At 36.5% G+C, this 20,259-nt stretch overlaps 1 pseudogene; it reads right to left on the reverse strand.

The window, feature by feature from the left end:
- Positions 1 to 19,075: 19,075 nt before the first annotated feature.
- Positions 19,076 to 19,818, reverse strand: LOC491813 (annotated as a pseudogene).
- Positions 19,819 to 20,259: the final 441 nt, after the last annotated feature.

The following is a 20,259-nucleotide window of genomic DNA, read 5'->3' on the forward strand; positions in this document are numbered from 1 at the left end:
TAATAGTTTCTCTTAAAGATTGGAGAATGTATAGCATTTTCTATGCAAATGAGAATGATTTAGAAGGGGTAAAATTGTTGAGGATAGCTATAAAGAATTGCTAAAGCCAGTAGGAATGGTATCTAGTGGCCAGCCAGAGAGAATGACCTGAACGAGAATTCTGAAAATTTCTCCACAATAAAAGGAAGGAAGTCATACCATATGGTTGAACGAACATGTTTCTGGCTCACTGAGATAGTGAAAGCTTTTGGAAGTTCTCATTTGATTGTCTTCTTGGTAAATCAGAACTATCCATTATTAGTTGAGACTGAAGATGTAGGAGAAAGTTTTGGCTGTATGAGAAGAGAAAAAGGTGTGAAACTGTTAGGATGAGAAAGCTCAGGAAATGTGATATGATTGCAAGGTGTCATGTGGGACCCATTTGAGATTAATGGTCATAGATTTAAAATGAGACCTTCCAGCATGATTGCATGATTTTTTTTTTCCCCAGCCACATTCATCAGAACAGAGGCAGGCTTGAATTAGTTTACCATTAGTAAGTACATTAAGCAAGTCAGGGAGGCAAGCAGTGAAGATGAGAGTATATGCAAGAAAGTTATTGTAATTATGGACCATGAAATTCGTTATATGATGTAAGGTCATCAGGAGGGAAGAGATTTAAAGAATTTCTGGAACTGGGGTAATAGAGGGTACTAGTAAGAGAATGAGACACTTGAAATTGACATCATCATGGAGGGATTGCAGTTATTGAGAATGATTCACTCTAGGATATGAACTCAGGAGTGAGTGGCTGTGATTGGATGGAGAGCAAGATGATTGGGGACAGTTATAGACAGGATGTTGAAATCCCCAGGGATTATAAGAGCAATATTTGAGCTGGAATTTAAAAACCATTGAAAAATGAAAGACTGATATAGAGTTAATAGTTAATTTTAAAATGTGATTTTGTTTTATGGCCTAAGATTCAAAGCAGGGGAATTTTAGGAGAAGGAAGGTATAGGAGAAAAAAGAGTCATCATATGAAATGGCTGGGCTGGGGAAGCACTGTCCTCACAGGGGTTTCAGGTAGATCAAGAAGGTACAGAGAACATTAGAGAAGTTGATCCAAGGGGATAAGTGATTTTCCTGATGAGGGACTAAAATTTCCAGAAGACAGTGTGGCACAGTTTTAAGATTTGGGAATGGAGGAGAATTATAATCAGAAAAGAAATGTACACTGACCTTGGTGATTAGAGTTCAGAGAATGAGGGATGTCATGGAAGAACTGCCCTTTGTGGTGATAGATACAACAGAGATAAATCTACAATGAGACATTTTCTGATGGAAAAACAATAAATGGTGGACGTAAGATCTCACACCCCCACTGTTTTAGGGGATGAGTCATTGGAAATGGGAAAGAATGGAGAGCTCTGTAAACATATATCTCATATAAGAAATTCAATGGGGGATCCCTGGGTGGCGCAGCGGTTTAGCGCCTGCCTTTGGCCCAGGGCGCGATCCTGGAGACCCGGGATCGAATCCCACATCAGGCTCCCGGTGCATGGAGCCTGCTTCTCCCTCTGCCTATGTCTTTGCCTCTCTCTCTCACTGTGTGCCTATCATAAATAAATAAAAATAAAAAAATAAAGGAAAAAAAAGAAATTCAATGGTTAGAAAGTAATCTACCAATTATTCAACACTCTTTACCCAAATGTGTCTATGTCCATATATACATATATAACATATACATATTGTATTATATATAAATATATACAGCATAGAATTCTTTATTATACATAAATTCTATATTCTCTATATAATTTATGTGTATTATAATTTTATATACTACATGTCATATAATTATTAATATGTAGAATTTTTTATATATGAGCATATTTGCATGCTCAAAATCCCATTCTCATAAATAAACCAGTATCATATATGGAATTTGCTAACGTACCCAGGAATTGTATGCTTGGATACAAGATGAATATGCCATTTGCTCTTTTCCTCCTATCACTTTTCCTCATGTTAGAATTTATGGTTAATATTGGAGCAGCATTTACATGTGATAAAAAGATAAATATAACTCAGTAAAGCTCTGTCTACTTCTGTCAAGGAGGAAGAGTTCCCAGTACCTCAGCTGCTATACCCAGTTGCTATAGGAAAGGACATCCATTTTAGGTACCACAATTCAGGAAGAATAAACAAGTTAAGTCTTGAGTGGTTGCATCTGGCCCAAAAAGGGAAATCTTAGGACAGAATTTTTTTTTAGTTTCATAAAATGCATTCATTACTTCCCTTACATGAAATAACTAGAAAAGTATGAAACATCCATTCTGTAATATTAAATGTTGACTTGAGTTTTTTATTTCTATGGATTCTCAGGACACAAAAAGCCAAACCTTGGGCAACCCGGGTGGCTCAGCGGTTTGGTGCCTGCCTTTGGCCCAGCATGTGATCCTGGAGACCCGGGATCGAGTCCCACGTCGGACTCCCTGCACGGAGCCTGCTTCTCCCTCTGCCTGTGTCTCTGCCTTCTCTCTCTCTCTCTCTCTGTGTATCTCTCATGAATAAATAAAATCTTTGAAAAAAAAAAAAAAAAAGCCAAACCTTGATCATCGAAAGCCCAGGTAACCTACACATGTTAGGTTATGTAATGTGGGTTAGTGTACTCTTGTTTCAAATCACAGTTTTAGGTGGTTTTGCAGCATATTTGTAGCAATAGCTGGTTATGACCTTACTATTGAGATGCTTACAATTTCCCACACACAGTGCTCTTCATAGAGGTCTAATGACTAACTGAATGATCAAAAAGTAAAACTTTGCTTTCCCATTTAATTAATACTAATTATGATTCCATGAATCACATCTCTAAAAAAAATGATGCCCTTGAATTGCACCCCAGATATTCCTTAATTAAATATGATCCAGGTCATTTACATAAATGTCTGAATTATAAAATGTCACTCCTTTGTATCTAATAATTTCATACACAACGTTGCTGGCTAACTTTATTTTTGCTTGCTTGTTAAATAAACATATATATTGCATTTAAGTGTTACTCTTCTAAGCATCATAAATATATTGATTCCATCCTCACAGAACTGTCTGCAGTAGGTATTATTATTTTTAAAGACAGTGAAACTGAGACTCATAAGTTTAAGCAGTTTGTCTTAAGTAATCAGGTAGTAAGTAGTGAAGCTGGACTTGAATGCATTGTCTGGCCTCAGGATCTGGGCCCTTACCCAATAAACAATACTGTCATAAATAAAATATAGCTGTAAAACACTGATAAATAACTAATAAAATAAATTTTAGACAAATACCATATGATTTTACTTATGTGTGGTATTTAAAAAACAAAACATGTGAATAAACAAAAAACAGAAATAGACATGTAAATAGAGAAATGATGGCTTGCAGAGGGGAGGGGAAGGGGGGATGGGCAAAATGGGTGAAGGGGAGTGGGATGTCCAGGCTTCCAGTTAGGGAATGAATAAGTCATAGGAATAAAAGGTAATAGCAGAGGGAATATAGTCAATATTTTAAGAGCCCTGTATGGTGACAGGTTGTAGCTACACTTGTGGTGAGCACAGCATAACATAGAGTTGCTGAATCAATATTCTGTACACCTGAACTAATATAACATTGTCAACAAATCCCTTCCCCCCAAAAAATGAAAAATAATAAAAATATTTTTCTCTGCCACTCAGAATTAGTTTAACCAACACTGCTAAATGTCAGGGAGCATATATTGAAAAGGAGATTAATTCCCAGGAAGTTTATTAAGGAGTACTTTCAGGAGCAACACCTGTGGGGAAAAAGAATGAAGCAAGATTAAGCAGAGGATGGGCTGTGATTCAATCACACACAAAAAAAAAAAAAAAAAAGTCTTAGTGGACCTCATATGATGGTCTGAAACAAGAAAGGCTCTTCAAAGTAGTCCTAAATTCAAGTGTTGTAATCAAGACTTTATATCCCTGCATCAACCAGACAGTGGATACGGTCTGCCTATGGAAAAAACGTCCCAGCCTTGAGCAAGCGTGCTCTCTTTGCTTGGGCCAAGAATAATTCTCCAAAAGGGCAGACAGCTGTGAGCTCTCATGAGGCAGTACTTCCACTAGCTGGGATTCAGTTTTGAAGGGTTATTTGGGAGGTGCCTAAGTGCCTCCACAGAACTTCAGAGCTCCTGGAAAGGAAAGACAACCATGGGTAGCATTAGCCTAAGTCATGACTTTTAGAATACTTTCTATGGCACCAGATCAGGAGCAACCCGTATGTAATAACCACCCTGTTTACACCTTGCAGTGAGCTTGAAGGATTTCAAGGCTCATCAAGGAGACAGATATGATCACTAGGGGGCATAGCGACCAGTGGGGTTTATTTGGGCAGAAATGGGATAGGTTGCATTGAAGGAGAAAGTCTCTCACAGCAAGAAAACCACCTGAAGCAACAGAACAGAGCTACCTTCAGGAGGAAAGAACTCCCAGGGGAAGAGAGGAATCAGGTTTGTGTGTCTGGGTGATACTGCTCAGTAGCACAGTAGGAGGGTCTCTCAGAGAACTCTGAAAGGCAGCAATGACTTGGAGTCTTTAATGGCCACAATTTATCTCCTCTCTATATAGCAGATGTTGGGTGTGGTTTTGTGGAGGTATGTAAAATAGGAAAGCTCTAAGTAGCTAAAAATCTGCTATTTGTGCTATATTTAAACAGCTAGATGCATAAACATTTAAGTTTGGTGCTTATGGGCTTTTGAGCTAATGATCTTTGCCTGCTGTGAAGAAGTGAACAACATACAGCCAAGGTTTATGGGCCATCTTTGGCTTGTTTATGTATCACCTGCTATAGAGGCCTTCTCCAAGTCCTAAAGCCTATATGCCAAGACCAACCGTATTTACAGTGTCCATTTTAATGGCATACAAACCCCATATTTTAAATTTAATATGAAAATATGACTAGTGTAGTGATATCATGAGCATATTTTTTAAAACCTTCAAATGCTGCCAAACTAAAAAGTAAATATTCCATGACTTAAGAAGTCAATATTCTTTACTTTGGCATGTCAAGTTTGCTATACATCAATATGTGTTTCATCTACTACATCCTTAGTGAAGTATTGAAGTAGTCTAATATTACTGTATTTTTATCTATTATATTCTCTTGCATTTCCTGTAATTGCAATGTTTTTTAATTCATACTTTTTACTATATATGCATATATAGTAATTCTGACTTTAGCACTTTTATACCTTCCCATGTATAATGCTTATAGGCTCAAGTTATATATTATTTGATAACAGGTATTAAATTCTTGATTTCTTATTGTTTCCTTTTGCCTGATCCACCTTGACCTGTCCCTTTATTTTAGCCTTTATGAATCAAAATGTTTAATACAGATTATGCTTGTATCTTGAATTATAAGCCAAATTGGATATTATATGTAATAGACGTGTTAAGCCTATTTTGTTTGTGACAGAGCTAAAATTTGAACAAAATGCTGTTGACTCCTAGTCAAGTGCTTCTTGTACTAGAAGCTTCCATCCCTGGAAACTCAGAACCCTAGATCCCTAGGGATAGTTGAAGGAAGCAAAAAGGGCATTATATTTAAAGCTCAAATAAAAATCAATCACCCATTTCCCCGTAAAAAGGCCATGCAAGTAAATGAGAAGGTGAAGTGTATTAGCTGAAATTACAGGAGCTCAGTGAGGAAATTGACTGTTCCCTTACCTCTACAGAAACTGTGTTGAGCAATTTTAAAGCTTAATTAGAAAATGGGAGGGGGGGGGAAATGTGAGTGATTAATTATTACTTAATAAACCCAACTTGTTTGAAAGCCAGCTCTGGGATCCCTGGGTGGCTCAGCGTTTTAGCCCCTGCCTTCAGCCCAGGGCGTGATCCTGGAGTCCTGGGATCGAGTCCCACATTGGGCTCCCTGCATGGAGCCTGCTTCTCCTTCTGCCTGTGTCTCTGCTTCTCTCTTTCTCATGAATAAATAAATAAAATCTTTAGGGGAAAAAAAAAAGCCAGCTCTTTCAGAACACCAAGCTGGTGGGAGGAAAATTCAAAATGAAGGTAGACTCCAATGGAAGGTGATTGTGCACTGTTACATTAATGTGTGCAGATTTTATACATTTTGGTTTTTTTTTATCATTATGTTTATATAACATAAAATTTGAAATTTTACCCATTATTTAAGGTACAATTCAGTGGTATTGATAACATTCAGTGTTGCAGATCTATCATTTCTTGTCACTACCTCCAAATGTTTTTCTTTACCTCAAACATAAACCATGTAGCCGTTCCTCAATAATTCTGATTCCCACCTCTCCACCTAACCCCTGGTAACCTCTATCTACATTAAAGTTATATGTTTTTTCTTTTCCTGTTATTTCACATAAGTAGAATCATATATATCGTTTTGAGTCTGGCTTATTTGACTTAGCATATTGTCAATATTTATCCATGTAATAGTATCAACATGTCATTTCTTTTAGAGCTGAATAATATTCCATTCTATGTATGTACATTTGTGTATCCTGTAATCGGTGGACAGACACTTCGTTTTCTTTTTCTACCTTTGGCTATTTTGAGTAATGATGAAATGAATAATGGTGCACAGTGTCTGCATTTTTTTAGTTATTTTGTGTATATACCTAAAAGTGTAATTTATGGATCATAGTAGTAATACTATGTTTAACTTTTAAGTATTCAAATCCTTTGTACATTTGAGTTCTTTGTCAGTTTGTTATGGAATTGTACCATTTTATATGTATATATACACACACAAACACTAGATGCATATATATATATATATATATATATATATATATATATATATATTCTAGATATTAAAACTTTATCCAGAGACTCCTGGATAGCTCAGTGGTTGAGTGTCTGCTTTGGCTCAGGGCATGGTCCTAGGGTCCCAGGATCAAGTCCCACATCGGGCTTCCCTTGAGGAGCCTGCTTCTCCCTCTGCCTATGTCTCCTCTCTTTCTGTGTCTTTCATGAATAAATAAATTAAATATTTAAAAATAAATAAATAAAACTTTATCCAATACATGATTTACGAAAATTTTCTCTAATTTTGTAGGTGATATTTTCACTTCCTTGATAATGTCTTTTGAGGGACAAAGCTTTTAATTTTAATGAAGTCCAATTATCACTTTTTCTCCTGTGCCTCATGCAAATTTCAAAAATAATTCAGCAGATGCAATAACAGAACTTTAGTTACCAATGCTATTGGAATTCTGAAGTTGCACAGAACCAATAATGCTATCTTATGCTTTTAATTGATGTTCAAATCATGACTTTTTCAGTGCCAGATTATTTCTTTGGGCCCTAAGGGCCTATGTCACTGTGAATCAGCATGATTGGCATACCATAATTAAGCACAAAATATGACAAATAACTGTCATTCAGCATTGCAAGAAATTATTTTCCTGTATACTCCTGACCTGGAGATACAATTAAAAAAAAAAAAAAGGTAAGGTAATTACAGAGAAAAGTTATGTTGAAAGTATTAGCCTAGTTCAAAAGTAATATCCTGTACTCTGATTGGCATCCTGTGCATTACATCTGCTAAAACCAGACTAGCAGTCAGAATTGAAGAAAATGGGTGTGACAGCACAGCCAAATGAGTCATCTCTTACACAGATGACTCAATGCGTAACTTCCTGGCATTTTGTTGATTGTTGAGGTTAATAAAGCACGTCAATGATCACCAGAAATAACATAAGTAGAAGAAATGCATTTTGAGGACTTACTGCTAGATTGTTGAAAATTATTGTACTTCCTATGAACAAAATTCTATGCTGTCTATGCAGTCTCTATCCTGGCCCACAATAAGTACACACTTATAATTTAATGAATCCACTTGCCCCCACTAATAACATACTTGAATAACCTAAGATAAAATGGGTTTCATGCACTTAAGTGATTACAGCTACTAATCTTCCAAGAACGAGAAATTTTGAGTGCATTCTGTTATGCTTCACTGCTAAACCCAGCATGGAAGTGAAATTCCCCAAATGAATAATCAGGGAAGTATGCATTTGGTTATGGCTTTGTTGATGCATCCTTGAGTCTCCATCCAACCATTCCATCCCATCCGCCTTTAGAAGTTCATAGGCAATAAGAGATATATGGACCCCTGAAACATAATCTTTACTATACATTGCCTTACATAATACTCAACTGAAAGTCTATGTTCCTATTGTTATACTTTCTACATATCCTTGCCTAGTCTTCTGTTCCTAAACTGGGTTCCTATGCTGGGTAAGGCATGAGAAATCTAAATGAAGATGAGAGCTACAGTTTAGTCCAATTCATGTATCATGTCATGAGTAGGTAATTTCTGAAGCAATCAAAAGCTTTAAAATAAACTATGGTGCTCGTGGCTCATTAAGGACATTTATTTATGCCCTCATTTGTTATGAAAACTTTTAGAGGTTGTCACAAAGATATTAAACACAAGAAAAGATGAATTACAAGTAAATTTTTTAGGAAGTTGAAACAACATTAGGGACATCACCTGCCATCAGGGAGGAGATATAGTCCTGTCATTTGCTCTGGATAAGTCAAAATATTTTTCTAGTTACTAGTGTATGGAGGAAAAATGAAGAGTGGCACAGTCATGCTCCATAGGTCAAAAACCAACCAATTGTTTGTGTTATCCACTATTCCTGCTGCTAACATCTGAAAGCCATTTCTCCCAAATATTTCATTTAAAAAAAAAGAGATTGGAATGGATCAAGGAAACCTTTGATAATATTACTACCCACACATTACAATGAATCCCTTAGAATATTTCTATGTCATCTGATGTTGTTGATAGATGACATTGCAACACGAAAACTCATTGAATGCAGTCTTTGCATGGTTGTGGGGAGATATGATAGATTTCAGGTACAGGGCTTTGGGATTATTCAGTTTAATCACAGAGTAGATTTTAGAGCCCCTAAAGGAATAGACAGATTGCAAGACTTTCCTCTAATCATATACTAGTATTCTTTATTCAGTAGAGATTTTAGGTCTTGGGAGCAGTTAGTAAGATACTGTTCTGCCTGTTTTTCCTAAGAGGCCATTTGCAAAATGATGGAGAGATCCAGCTTTTCAGTCTTGGATTTTTATCGTAGCAACATCACTTCCTAGCTCTGTCACCTTGAGCAAATTGCTAAGCCTCTGTACACCCCAGTTTTTCTCATCTTTAAAAATGGAAATGATGCCTATTTCAGAGGATTCCTGTCTTTGTCAGAGTTCTCTCAGAAGCCACTGTTGGGAAGTAATCTCAAGAACCAGGTAGGGCAGTGGAGAAGTGAGACAGACTATGGAAGGGATCCAATAAAGCAATACCTGCATTATCAGCTAAGTTACTACCATGATTGATGAGGCTACAGGCTGCTCAAGAACTGTGGAACCACTGCAGAACACACACCTTAGAGGGCATGGGAAGTATGGTATTTATCTACCAATTCCTGCCCTGCCTTGGTTGAGGTTAATTTAGTGGTACCTCCAGGCTAACCCCAGTGGACTGAGCAAGCTCTGGCATCCAAAGAAGGACTCTAGGAAAAAGAGTTGTGGCTACTGCTGATTGGAAGGTGGACCAGATAAATTCCATATGGGAAACCTACAATGTCCTGGGATAAAAATGAAGTGCTCTGTAAAGTACAAGTCATAAGTCAACCTTAAATAGTAAGTATTGTATACCATGTAAATCCATTTAGTTGCAAGTTAAACAATAAGCCACAACTATCAGTTGAGTTAAAGACTGGGTTCACATCTTCATGTGGAAATTGAGAAGCATAACAAGGATTTTTGCCTGAGTTGAAGGCAACCCACCCAACTTGGGATGTTCCTGTGAATGGGGCCAACATTCTCCTTAAGAAATAATTGTGAGTTTGCTTTAGTAAACAGGCCAGTGTGTGACCAAGGCCTCCAATTTCTGCTCCAATTAGCACAGCCATGAAGATTTTTAGCTTGGGATTTTTTTTTCTTAGTTGAGCAGCAATCAAGATAATATAAAATGAGTGATTTTTAATGTGTACATTTGGCTGGTACCTAGTACATTCACAGTGTTGTGCAGTCAGCATCTCTCTATCTCCAAAACCATATTTCTGCAAAAGAAAACCTTGTACACATGAAGCAATCACTCCCCAAGGCCCATTCTTCCAGCCTCCGGCAAGCACAAATATGCTTTCTATATTGTGGATTTACCCATACTGGATACTTCATATAAATGAAATCATACAATATATCTGACCTTTTATGTGTGGCTCCTTTCACTTACTGTTTTCAAAGTTTGTTTACATTGTAGCAAGTCTTAGTCCATTCCTTTTATGGCTGTAGAGTAACCACATGCTTTGTTGATCCATTAAGGGCATTTGGGCTGTTTCTACCTTTTGACTATTGTAAACTGTGCTATAATGAACATTTGTGTCAAGTATTTGAGTATCCTTTTTCAATTCTTTTGTATTTAAACCTAGAAGGGAGATTGCTGGGTCATATGGTTTTTCTGTGTTTATCTTTATGTAAGAGGAACAGCTGAAAGATTCTCCCAAGTGACCGCTCCATTTTACACTTCCACCATCTATTTAACAAGAGATCCAGTCTTTCCACATCCTCACCAATACTTATGTTTTTCCTTTTTAATTATGTGAAGTGGTTTCTCATTGTGGTATCTCACTGCCCCAATGACAGTTGATACCAATCGTCCTTTCATGTACTTGTTGGCCATTGTGTGTCTTATCAGATACAGGATTTGCAAGTAATTTCTTCCATTCTGTATTTGGCCTTTTTTACTCTCTTGATAATATTCTGTGATACACAATTTTAAATTTTGTTGAAGTCCAATTTACCTATTATTTTCTTTTACTGTTCATGCTTTTGATATTATATCTAAGACTCTATTACCAAATCTGTAGTCAGGTTTTCATCTAAGAGTTATACTTTTAGCTCCAATAGGTAGGTTATTTGGTCCATTTTGAGTTATTTTTTGTATATGCTAAGAGCTAGGGTTCCAAACTCATTCTCTTGCATGAAAATAACCTTTTATCCCAGCACCATTTATTGCAAAAACTATCCATTTCCCAGAGAATGGCAAATTTTCATGCTCTCTTTTTCCCACATGACATGTGCATCATTCTCCTATATGTACTCATCATCTCCTTCTGCCTTCATTGCTTTTCCCCACATTTTCTATCTGCCAAACTTTAGTCATGGTACCAGCACAAATGCCATCTCTCTCCAGATCTTTTCTGCATCTGCTAAGCCTGGAATGATTACTTCCCATACTAGAATTGTGTGGCTGCTTGTTCACACCTTTATTGCAGTATTTCCCCCACTTACTCTAGTTACTGTTGTCTTTCCCCCTGCATTGTGACATCTTTGCAGGCAGGGTTGGTGTATTAGGCACTTATATGCAAAGAGAACACAGCAGTTCTTCAATGTTTGTCTGTTGGAAAACTAGACAATGAATAAAATATTGTAAATATCTAGACCTTTAATTAACAAAATAGAAATAAAGTGGAAAAGAGTCCTTGAATTTTAAATAGCAATATTTCTGGGACACATGAAAAAAGTGCAAATAGCCAAGATGTCAGGAGGAAAAAAGATGTTAGGAAACAAACAACCTGCGTATTTGATAACAATTTTGCCAATCCAAAAATTTTGTCTTCTTGGAAAAATAGTAGTATAGTGTGTCATGTCTGTCTATTTGTGTATAGAGGGGAACAGAAGGGCAAGATGCAGGATCTGAAATGCTGTGAGCTCATACACACCCAATGTCCCTCTTGGTAATATATTATGAATCTTGAATCTCCCAGTAACAGATTCTGTGAATTCTGTAGCATCGTAAGGTACATTCACATGGTGCATTGAATGATAGACAGAACATGGTCTTATCATGAAATAATAGCAAGACATTTTCAGATATTTAAATGAGAAATTATTAATTTAGTACCTTTTCTAATGAGTACCTTTGGCATATACATTTTTACCGTTCGAGTCAATCATGTTTCCCTGTAGCCCTTCAACAAATGCAGGCCAAATTATGAGATTTTGTTACCAAGGAAAATGAGTACAAGAATATAAATAGAAAAAACAAGAGAGAAAGAGAAAGTTATTACAGAGAGGGAGATTTCCTCACAAAGAAAAGGGAGGAGGATCCTTTGCATTCAAGAGAGGGAGACAGAGAAAGAGAGAGGAGACACCAGAGGTTGGTGTCTGATCCTTATATTGAATTTCAGAGGGGAAGGGGGATGAGTAAATTAGTAAAACAAGATAATTGTTCCCAAACAAACCAACCTCAAAGACAATCTTGTGCCGCACTGAGTTTGGGAATCTGAGTGAGAAGCACCTCACAGTGAGCATTGTGTAAACACATCACAGCCAAATCAGAGTATAAAATTAGAAGCATGAAGAGTAGAAGTTCAGGCAGAAGGAATTAGAACCACAGGGTCCCCTATGGCAGCTGTGTGAGATTGATCCACGATTTCCTAACTACCACATATTGAGGTCATATAAAATAGCAGATGGTATAGGTTGTAGATATTGCAAGGGGAACAACAAAGTGGGTCAAAGAGCCCATCTGGTTGAATACTACTGGGCCAGGTTATCTCTGTTCTGTGATTCCAATGGAGTTATAGTCAACTTCATGGGAATCTTCATGCTGAAGTAAAGCCTTACCAATACTTATAGCTCATCTATGACAAGAGAACAAGCCATGCCTTTCATCAGACTTGATTTAAATAAAGAAGACTACCAAGGACCAAGAGGATAGCAACAAAATTCACCTATTGATCTAAAGACACCTTTCCCATCCCTGGAAAACACTCCAGCTGTCTACTGTTCATTCCCACCCACACCATTCTCTGAAGGAAAAGAGGGAAGAAACTCTGAGGGTTGAATTATTTATCTAAGAAAGAGCGAGTTTACTTAAAAAAAAAAAAAAAACTATTAGAACTAGAAAGAGACCGGTATACCTTTGATTGACAAGTTTATAGTTTTTTCTAGATACGTATTAGAAGATTTCAACCACTTGTAGCAAATAGTTGGAAGACATAAATTATTTCATGATGTCTTCTTAATGTTAAAATATTGATCCAACTGTATTTTATAACACTTTCATATCTAAGGCTTTATTATTTGATCTCTGTTAAAAGTTTCACAAGAACATCTAAAACATTTAATATAGTAAGTCATTTTTGTTTACTATCAGCTTATGTGTAAATGGGCTAAGCACACATTTATAGAGTAATATATAAAAATGAAAGGTCTACCATCAAAAGGATAAGGAAGGAGTTGGCATGCTAGTGCCCATAGGTTGAATCTGGCCCACTGCTTGTTTTTTATGAATAGAATCTTATTGGAATGCAGTTGCGATCATTTACTTAAATATTGTCTATGACTTATTTTGCACTACAACGATGAAGTTGAGGAGTTGCAGCAGAGACCATATGGGCTGCAAAGCTCAGAATATTTGCTATCTGCCCCTTTACAGATAAAGTTTGTTGAGCCCCGGCATGAGGAGTCAGTCATTGCAGATATTTGGCATATTTTTACTTTTTTGCAATTGCAACAATCTGTCTCTGAAGCCTCTATCTGTTAAGGGACTTAAATTACAAATATGTTAAGATATTTTTAGAAGAGCACCGAGTATCTCCATAATTATGTAAAGGCTTAGGTTTAATTAGCTAACGAATGATTGTTTACTTTTTGGCTATTTTATAAAATAAATCCTGGATGACAGAAATCAGGTAACTTGAAACCATTGCAATAAGACAAGCTATAGAAAGAAGAAAATCATGTTTTCTTGTTTCCCCAAGTGTCCTAAAATAATGAAGTTCTTCTGTGCTTCTCTCCTAAGATGCATTCTGCTATTATTGAATACAGTAAGCAGTAGAACACTAATATCTACTAATACCCTAGATATTGCTTAAATTATCCACTTGGGTACATAGAGGAAAATTAAAAAGTAACCCAGTGAGCTTGTACATTTTTAAAATACAAGTAATATATTTAGTCCATCTTAATTGCAGAGTTATTCTAAAGGAGAGGCAGTAAAATCTTTAAAGTTCCAATTCCAATGTTTCTAAAAGATTAAAAAAAAAAAAAAGTAAAGGGAGAAAGAGCAAATCTAGTTTGCACACTGAGCAGAGCTCCAGATATCAAAACTTACTGAAAATCAACAGAGCTTTCGATAGACACAGGCTGCAAGGATCTTAGAATCATGCTGGATTATTAAAACATTCTGATTTTATATCTTTCTTCATTTTTTCCAATTCTGACCTTTAGGTAAAGGGAGTCAAACAATCAGAACCAAATAAATAAGGCCAAGTCTTTCAAAATTAAAAATAGAGAACCCGAAAACCAGAAAAGAAAATATCAGAATATAATGTTTGAGACCAAAGGGAGCCACTAATTCCCACATTTGCTGTTTACTACTGTTCTTTTAATTCTCTTATGCAACAGCAAGGCAATCTCATTTAGAACCTCTGGTAGCATAATAGGAGTTCATGATATTTGCACTTGTGAGGTCTTAACCAAATTAATTTCAAGGTTCAAAATCTGCACAAAAAAAAAAAAAAAACTCTAGCCTGAAGATTTTTGCAATGCAGGGCTCTTGAGATGAAAGTAAACTACAAACAAGTAAAGCAGATAATCCACAGCCATTTCCCACAGTTCAGGAAAGAGACATGATCGGAAGTAGTTAAAGTTTATGCTATTGCACTGCCATTAGATGATTTTCTGTTCTTTAGTGACTCAGTTGTGTGTGTCAGTCCAGATACATTTAAGCAGTGAAATGAAGAGAAGAAATAAAATCTTGAGTTTTTTTTTATAATGGTTAAAAATTATTTCAAACTCTTAGACCTAGAAAAATAAGCCCTAAAGTTTTATTTTAAAAAACTCCTTGAGATGCCTGCACTTACAAGATATATTCACAAGTTCATTCAATTAACACTGCAAGAACTATTTTTTTTTTGTTCAAAAAGGATGCCAACTGTATGAATTTAATAAATGAAGAAGACCCAAATGATTCAAGTATGAAAAGGGCAGGAAAAATTGCAAAGGTTAGAGCAATATATTGAAAAGGTTGAAAGAGTCTGGAGCCAGCAGCTGAAAGGATGAGTTATTGATTCAAGTCCAGCTTCAGATGAATCCTTGGAGATTTGTTACAACGTGGAAGAAGATGCTCAGAATGAAATCAAGCACCAGTACTCAAGTGGCCCACAAAAGATTGGAGTTAATTATTTACTTGTTTCATTTCTCTTTTGTTTGGGAAAGAATTCCACTTTCAACTTTCAGACTAGGATTTTTGAAGGTTATTAAGATTCAGAACTGATTATCACCATGCTGATCTATTTATATAAAAGAAACAAATCTCTATATTTTCCCTTCTGTACAAGGATTACTGGGGTTCTGTTTTTGTTTTTTTAATTTTTGGACAATCAAGAATATTTCCAAAATATTTGGTTCAGGCCATATGTAAGCCAGAGATCTGTTACTCTCAGAACAATTCTTCTAAAAATAAATTATTTATTTTTGGAAAAGAATACACTTCAGTCACCCACAAGCCCTGAACTGATTTCAGGACTCCTGTGTTACATTTGATTCCGCTGCCTCTAGGATGGCAACTTTTAGAGCTCTTTGGTGTTCTCCAAGATACAAAGTATATTTCTCCACTGAATTTCTTCCTAATCAAGACTTAAAGGTGAAAATGAATAACAGTAACATTAAAATGCGATCCAAAATTTTCATTGGCATTATCAGTGTTACAATCGCTTGGCGAACTATAGATACTTGTAAAAATTATCATGAAGACAAGTTGAAGTCCCATATCCTGGTTTAGTTGTCAACTCAAACTCTTACTAGCTACCTCATATCGATTTCTCTGTCTCAGTTTCCTAACCCACAAAATGGGATTGAAAGCAACACTTCCACGATAGGATTGTGGTGAGAACACATGGAGATGATGCTCAGGCTGGCATGCGGCACATTTAGCGATGCTCAGGAAATGATTAACCATTGCTGTTTTTCAAAATATATTACTCAGGAGTACCGTGCAGATGCAATGGGAGTGAAAAATAACACAGTATGTGCAAAAATCACACGTTCTACATTTTTATAATTACGTTCGTGAAAAGAGTAGTAAAACCCAAGCCAGAAAATTAATATAAATGCCAGTAAGTTGACATTTATATTATAATACCTATGTTTGGCATCTGGGTATAGGTTCTACTTGATTCAAGCAATCTTTTCATTCAAATATTTATTGGTTTTGAAATTTAATTAAGTTGACTTGTTCTAAGACTATACTATCATATCTTAGCACAGTGGAAGTTGACTGAAGTTTGATGAACAACCTTCGTAAGTGCCCAAGGATGATAGTGAAAAAAATACCCCAGGGATCCCTGGTGGCGCAGCGGTTTGGCGCCTGCCTTTGGCCCAGGGCGCGATCCTGGAGACCCGGGATCGAATCCCACATCGGGTTCCCGGTGCATGGAGCCTGCTTCTCCCTCTGCCTGTGTCTCTGCCTTTCTTTCTCTCTGTGTGTGACTATCATAAAAAAAAAAAAAAAAAAAAAAAAAAAAATACCCCAGTGGTGAAGTGAAGAGATAGGATCAGTTGTGCAAATATGGAAAGAAGCAAAAGAGAAGCAACAATCAGTACTTTTGTTTCAGTCAGCATCTTTGTGTACTGGGTATAGGTAAGGTTGATGTTCATGAGCTGGATGTCTTGCCCTGTATATATCCTTCATTCTCAGCATATGCCTACTTGATGAATACTGATAAAGCAGCCCCTGGTAAACAGTGTTTAGTGGTGTTCACAGCACACTAAGCACATAGAACCACTGGATGTATATAGGGGAAACAGGATGAATGTTTTAAGATGATTTACAACCTCTCCTGCTAATAATGTGCCTTTTATTTTAAAGTTCATAATGTATTGTCCGTCCCATGATACCTATCAAAGTATTAGGCGCCAAATGTGGATTTGATGGAGTCATAAGAAATGAAGGAATTCAAAAAAAAAAAAGAAGAAGAAAAAAAATGAAATGAAGGAATTCTAAGCATAGATGCAATGAAGTTTTTCCTTATCCTTCTATCACATACCATGCAGGGTGCTAATATGATCAGCTGGATAATTTGACACTCATTTCAATATTTCAATATTGATTTCACCAATATTGATTTCCACCAATATTTCAATATTGATTTCAATAATTTGAAACTTACTAGGTTAAGTTTCCACTTTAGGAATTGTGAAAGGAGCCAGCAACTCCATCACAACATAAGGAGAGCTAGAATATCTCTTTTAATCAAACTGCAGTGGGATTAATACAATATTAAATATCGACATTTACAGAATGAGTGATATATATTTGAAAAGTCAATTATTTTCACTAATGTATTTTTCCAGATAACTTTTCAAAAAATAAAATTACAAGTTATCAGTATAATTTGATCTTTATAGCACTTGATACCAAAGAAACTTTGATAATTATCATGAAATACAAAGAAAACTAGATTTTACATTAATAGCAGGGTCACCTTCCTTGTTATATGAATAGTTGATCTACAGCAAATATTTTCATTACACACAGGTTCCCCCTCTGACACCTCAAAGCTATAGTATACTTTACTTGGGTGTAAATGAACTTCACTGTCAGCTTTAGCAAAAAAAAAAAAAAAAAATTTTTAAACATAAATAAGAAAAATTGCATTCTATATATTCTTGTAATTTAGTAAATATGAAAATAATTCTTGGTGTGTGTGTATTTCTCTTTTATCTCTGACTCTATCTCTCTTAGTCTCTCTATGTTGTAAATATAGAGACCCATCTACTTCATTGGAAAGAAGATAAATCACTACATAAACTCATATTTTATTCTAGTTCCACCACTTACCAACCATCTGGTTTAAGTATTTTGGCCTCCTGGCCTCAATTTCCTCTTCTATAGCTATATGAATGGTCTATGTTGACAATTAACTAAAGTAGCATATATATAACCAATCCGTAATTCAATCTAAAATCCCTCATTTTTGCCAAAAGTTCATTGAAATTCACTGAAAATATGTCTTCCACGGTTCCAAAGGAAAACAAATATCATTGGCAAGAATTTAAATGCAGCAACCTACTAGATTAGAGAAATGTGATATATTTAAGATGTTGAATTTAGGCAGCATCTGAACCTTTAAAAACATTTCAATAAAAACAAGTATCTGTTCATGTCTTCTGCCCATTTCTTACTAGATTGTTGGTTTTTGGGGTGTTGATTTTGATCAGATATTTCCCCAAAGAAGACCTACACATGGCCAACAGGTACATGAAAAAATGCTCCACATCACTTGTCATCAGGGAAATACAAATCAAAACCACAATGAGATACCACTTTACACCAGTGAGAACAGCTGACATTAAAAAGACAGGAAACAACAAATGTTGGAGAGGATGTAGAGAAAGGGGGACCATATGATAATTGGAATATTAGCCATCAGAAGAGGTGAATACCTACCATGATATTGATATGGATAGAACTGGAGGGTATCATACTGAGTGAAATAAGCCAGAGAAAGACAATTATCACATAATTTCACTCATACGTGGAGTATAAGAAATAGTGAAGGGACCATAAGGGAAGGAGGGGAAACTTGAGTGGGGAAAAATTAGAGAGGAAGACAAACTATGAGAGATTCCCGACTCTGGAAAGCAAACAAAGGGTTGCAGAAGCGGAAGGTGGGTGGGGGGGATGGGGTAACTGGTGATGGGCATTCAGGAGGGCATATGATGTGATGAACCCTGACTGAGTGTTATACTATATGTTGGTAAATTGAATTTAAATTTAAAAAAATAAGGAAAAAAAACCTCAACAACAAAACTTTTTTTTTTTTTTTTTTTTTTTTTTTAGTTTAGCACTATTTATTAAGTGATCTCAGCTGTTGTAGCTGCTGTGTGTCAGCCTGTTCTTAAAACATAAAATGCTCTTCTAACTCCTCTTGTCCAGGACAGAAGGATCTTACAGGTAGCACACCAACAGAACAAACGACTCTGATGATGCCAGCTTCAATGATGGTCCCATCCAGAGAAGGAGAAGGTCATGGCATATCCAACCATGGCTTCCAGAGGTTTTGAAAAAGGAGCCTTTGGGGGCCCAGCCTGGCTGGCATTTTGATGCTGTTGGTGTGGGGTTTGTACTCCATAATGGTGTTGGGAAGGAGGTTAAGCACTTGCCGAAGCATATCCTGGATGTGGGCTATGGTTGCTTGGTCACTGGCAGTCTTATTCCATATTGAAATAATGTCCTCCTGAAACCAGACCACAGCCCCACAGATCTCCTTCCCAACCATGAACTGTTCCCCTAACATGGCCAGGATAAGATTCTCCCAGCAACGGGATGCCAAGCCCTTCCGCAGTTGAATAATCCACTTGCCACCATTTTTATTTGCATCATCCTCCCACATGGGCTTAATTCCTTTGAAGAGATGGAAGTCACTGTGGCCTGTCAGGTCCCGGGGATGTACCATGTGGCTATAAAACCTCCAGAACTGCTCCACAGAGGCAAAGGTGCCGATCTGTTTGATATTCTGTTCATAGCTCTGTGAGCTGGTGGGATGGCCGCGATTCTTCTGGAGTTCCAGAAAGTATAGTTGTTCTGCATGGGATGCTCTGCTGGGACAACACCCTTCCTCTTACTGCTGCCCTGACTTTTGTCTCATTCTGTTTTTTCCTTCTCACCATCTTTCTGTGTGCTATTTTCTTCATTCTGATCATGGTCCCCACTGTCATCATCTTTCAATGCATCGAACTTGTTGTTCATCCTCTCACCACCGCCGTCGCCACTGCCTCACAGAGTGACTTAATAACAAAACATTCTTGATCACACTCTGGTCTCCTGAACTCTTGCTTTCTCTCTACAGTAATTTTTTTTAATTGTCTAAACTTGTCTCCTCTCACCTTTTTTCCAAATCTCTTTTGTAGTAATGTACTTTTTCAAACGATATATAGACTGGAACAAAAATCAAAATAATAAAAACAATAAAACTTCCAAATATGTGGGGAAATAGTGAAATAAAATTGGCAAAATATTGATATTGTTGAAGCTGCATAACAAGTCCCTGCAAGCTTATTATACTATTCTTTTTATTTTTATATATGTTTGAAAATTTTCCATAACAAAATGTTCAAGGAGAAAAAGTGTCAAGAGGTGATGTCAATTAGATGGTAGAGTAGTAAGTCCTAGACCCTCCTTCGTGCCATAAACACACCAGTTCCACAGCAA

The sequence above is a fragment of the Canis lupus genome, chromosome X (assembly GCF_011100685.1).
Source record: "Canis lupus familiaris isolate Mischka breed German Shepherd chromosome X, alternate assembly UU_Cfam_GSD_1.0, whole genome shotgun sequence".
Classification (NCBI taxonomy): Eukaryota; Metazoa; Chordata; class Mammalia; order Carnivora; family Canidae; genus Canis; species Canis lupus.